We start from the raw sequence: 4,204 nt of genomic DNA, 5'->3' as shown, positions 1-4,204 counted from the left end.
TACGACGCACATCGTTGACGGTAAATTTCGGGAACTCCAACAGGCACCTTGTGAATTTAGACTCGGCCATGACATCGACACTTCCGCATACCAACCGGAAATACGGTAGCATCCTGACACCAACGAGGAAGTGGTGCGTGCACCTAGGCCAATCAGGGCAAAACCAGTTTCAAATGACAGCAAAATTGACCAATCATATCTTCCCTCTTAGTGGGCGGGCTTAACTGTATGATAATTTCTGCCCGCTGTGGCGACGCTAGCTGTCGTTAGCGTTATTATTTATTTATTATTTACTTTTTTGTACATATGCTACTCAACTTGTTTAACTCTGATTCCTTGTATTACCACTTGTGCCTTGTTTTTGTTTGTAAGCGATTATTGTAAATAAAGGTAAAAAAAAAAAAGGTTATTGTAGCAGCCTGGCTGAGTTGGTGTTTTGGTTAGAATAACAGGAAATTGTGATATCACGTGATACTCAACTTTGGAACGTTTGGTTTAGAATGTTTGGTTGGGAAGGTGGAATGTTTGGATTCAGTTTTGATGCTGAAAAGCTCAAAACAAGTCGCACGACATTTTGCTGAGAATTACAAACCTAAATAATCTAACAAATCTTTCTATTTTTTCTAGATCTTTCTCTCTTTCTATTCTTTCTATTTTTCAGGTGGAGAATGAGTTTTTACCCCAGGACAACTGACCAGCCAAGGCCTGGACAGGAACAGAACCACTTCAAAGACACACCAGGTTTTACCACTCATGGTGAGAAAAATACATTTTCATATACTGTACATCATTTTATACTTCTATGTAAGACAGTATATTAATTCTTATGAGTATGGATTTCCATAGGCTTATTCATAATAATTAAAAGTTAAATATACCCATTTATATAGTAGGTTTCTAAGGTTCAGAAAAATAACATGTTTATTTATTCTAGTGATGACTGTCAAGCTCTTTATTTCATGTGTACAGGATAATGTAATTAATGGAGCATGGGTTATTTCTTTGATTTCTTTGACTCAGCACAATTTTCATAAATCCCACCATGTTACATATATGTATTAACATTGTCCATGTGGCCATGGAAAAAGCAAATAAAAATATTTTTTTTTAAAAAGAAACAGATTTCTAACATGACATCACATTCTTAAGCATTCTCCCCACATTCTAATGGCATCACATGGCACCATAGCCCTTGTTATAATCACTTGTTCATTGGGAAACACTTACAAGGCATTTGAGCCTCACTGGGAGGCGTGCTGGGTTTCACTTTACCTGCTGTGGGATTTTCAGGTGTGCCCTACAACCCCCAAGCGACAGTGATCCACACGGATCCCTGTGGACCAGCACCCTTCCCTCACAGAAGGACGGCGGGACCCTCAGATGTCGGCCATGTTAACATCCCTGTAGAAGGACCACTCCACACTGGTACTGTGTAACACTGAAGATTACATGCGTATTCAACAAACCAAATAATCATGCATGATGAAGTAGAAAAAAACATTTATTACATTTGTTTGTAAGGACTGGCAGAGGTGCAGAACCATCAGCTTTCTGCACATGACCTGACCAGTAAAACATCAGTTTTATCAGAAAATATGACATCACATATTCTTCAACATTGTAATGAATTCACATGGCACTGTAGCCCTGTGATATGTTTGGTGTAGAGTAGAGCACTTTAGAGTGGGCACCTTGACGACCCACATACAGTGTGGGTGTACTGTGACACTCTTTATCTGCTAGGCGGTTGTGTTTAGTCTAAGGTGATAATGCTTCGAATCATTGTTATACCAGCATAGTATAATACTGATAATACATGTATATGGATTACAGATGTCATTTTTCACTATTTTAGTACACCCCCAAACAATCTAAACAAAACATTGTCATGCTGCTTTGCTGGTTTCTGATACCTCATCTGGACTGTCTAGCAGTGTCTAGCAGAGGCGAGATGTGCTAGCCATGAGCAGAGCTAGGAGGTACTGTAGTTTGGCTCTTCAGTATCTACCAGTATCAGAATTAAAATAATTCTGAATTGTGCCAAAATAATTAAATTAGTGCTGTCAATTCCAGGTGCCGCGATTAAAAGTCCTCACCAGGATTTTGCTCTGGCTTCCTGGATTGTGTTGATTCCACTAATTTTACCTGAATTGCTAATTAGAAAATCTAGCAAGCTTGAGCAAAATCCTGGTGAGGACTTTTAATCGCGGCACCTGGAATTAACAGCACTAAATTAAATTGAATCAAATTGTATTGAAATGTAAGATTTCATGATGCAATGAACTAAAAGAATCATAACTAAGCTAAACTAAAACTGGGTCACACATATACTGAAGCTCTGATAAATGTCTTCCTGCTTCTGGGCTCACGGATGCCCTGCTTTCAGTTATTCAGTACTACTTCATTGTGCTGCCATTACATGAATTGTAGCAAGATGCATATGAGAAGTTGCCGTTCTCGGTCCATCTTGCTTGAATCATATTTCAGTGGCACTTTCAGATAAAGAAACATGCAACGTAGTACTAAGGCACTGAGAAATGTTATGGTGAGGTAATTTCTGCTAATGTCCTTATTCGCCCATGCAGGTGAAGTTGGCTCCAGCAGGTGTTCTAAACTGCCTGTGCTCACTTCACGCACGAGAGTGACCAGGTCAGGACTGATGAGGCCTTCTCCGCCCACCATCACAATGTTGCCTCCACTCCCCAAACCTGCTGGCCGAGAGCCACTCCGTGCCTTCAGGCCTGCCAAAGGTGAGCTCACTCTTTTGCTCTCCTGGAAATGGCATCCAAACCATTTGTTGCAGCAACTACAACAAAAAAAGTAAAAAAAAAAAAAAGTATTAAAAAAGCAAAAACTGCTTTGAAAGCCCTATAGGGGAGACCGGGTATGGTTGTAACATGGGGAGAGTTGTAACTCCATCAGTTCCACTGATCACGGATAAGATAGGAGTCATATGATCATTTCAGTATTTACCCAATTCCTCCCTGATCCCACATGGTGAATATCAAGGCTGTAAACAGGCACATGCCGATTCCATCGAGAAAAAACTGAATGTATTTCATGTTCCATTCTTTACTTTAGCTGTGATATGTTTGGTGTAGAGTAGAGCACTTTAGAGTGGGCACCTTGACAGCCCACATACAGTGACACTCGTTATCTGCTAGGCGGTTGTGTTTAGTCTAAGGCAGGGGTCTCCAACCTTTTTGAGACTGGGAGCTACTTCTTGGATACAAATTATTGCGGAGGGTTACCAGATTAGAACGCATCAATCGAACAAAAAGTTGGTTTGGGGGGGGGGTGGGGGTGGCGAGGCGAACGAAAGTTGCGTGTAATAATAATAGTAGCAAAAACATGACGTGGCGACTCATGACGTGGGTGACCCCTGGTTTATTCAATATTGACGGCAGCCTAACTTTTTGATTGACAGCTAATTGAGCAATAGCAAACGAGAGAGAGTGTGTTATAGTGAATATATGTACATGCCGTTACTTGACAACGCGTCCGCGGAGTGATACAGAGAACGAGAATACCGTGCTGTTATCACACATATCTGCAGGGTTAGAACACTTCTCAACCAGTCGGATTGTGAACTAACTGTTGTATAATTGGCGAATAATCATTTAGTGTTAGAAGGGGAGGGACAACTGTGAATTTTGATTGGACATGAATTTAAGTAGATTTCTCGATGGGACCAATTAGGTTTACAAATTTATATGTAATTCATTGGCCCTTTGGCGAGCTATTCGGAAAGGGGTGGCGAGCTACTGGTAGCTCGCGAGCGACGTGTTGGAGACCCCTGGTCTAAGGTTATAATGCTTCGAATCATTGTTATACCAGCATAGTATAATACTGATAATACATGTATATGGATTACAGATGTCATTTATCACTATTTTAGTACACCCCCAAACAATATAAACAAAACATTGTCATGCTGCTTTGCTGGCTTCTGATACCTCATCTGGACTGCTGCCAAAGCATATATCTATTAATCTTTGTAATCTATGTAACATGGCTTCTTTAAGTATTGGGTATCACCTGGCCAGCGTTAAGCAGTGGTATGCAGCAGCAGTCTGTGTGATATAAGGAGTTTGTGCTTTGTACCTACTTCTGTTGGCAAGGACAATGTGAGCTTACAAGCAAGACTAGACTTGAATGTTTTATTGCAGTCAGTTGATTGTGCCAGCACCCCACTCCCCAGAAT

Source organism: Brachyhypopomus gauderio, unplaced genomic scaffold (assembly GCF_052324685.1).
Source record: "Brachyhypopomus gauderio isolate BG-103 unplaced genomic scaffold, BGAUD_0.2 sc828, whole genome shotgun sequence".
In the NCBI taxonomy this organism is placed as follows: domain Eukaryota; kingdom Metazoa; phylum Chordata; class Actinopteri; order Gymnotiformes; family Hypopomidae; genus Brachyhypopomus; species Brachyhypopomus gauderio.
The sequence above is the reverse complement of the archived record's forward strand: the minus strand, read 5'-3'. Positions refer to the sequence as shown.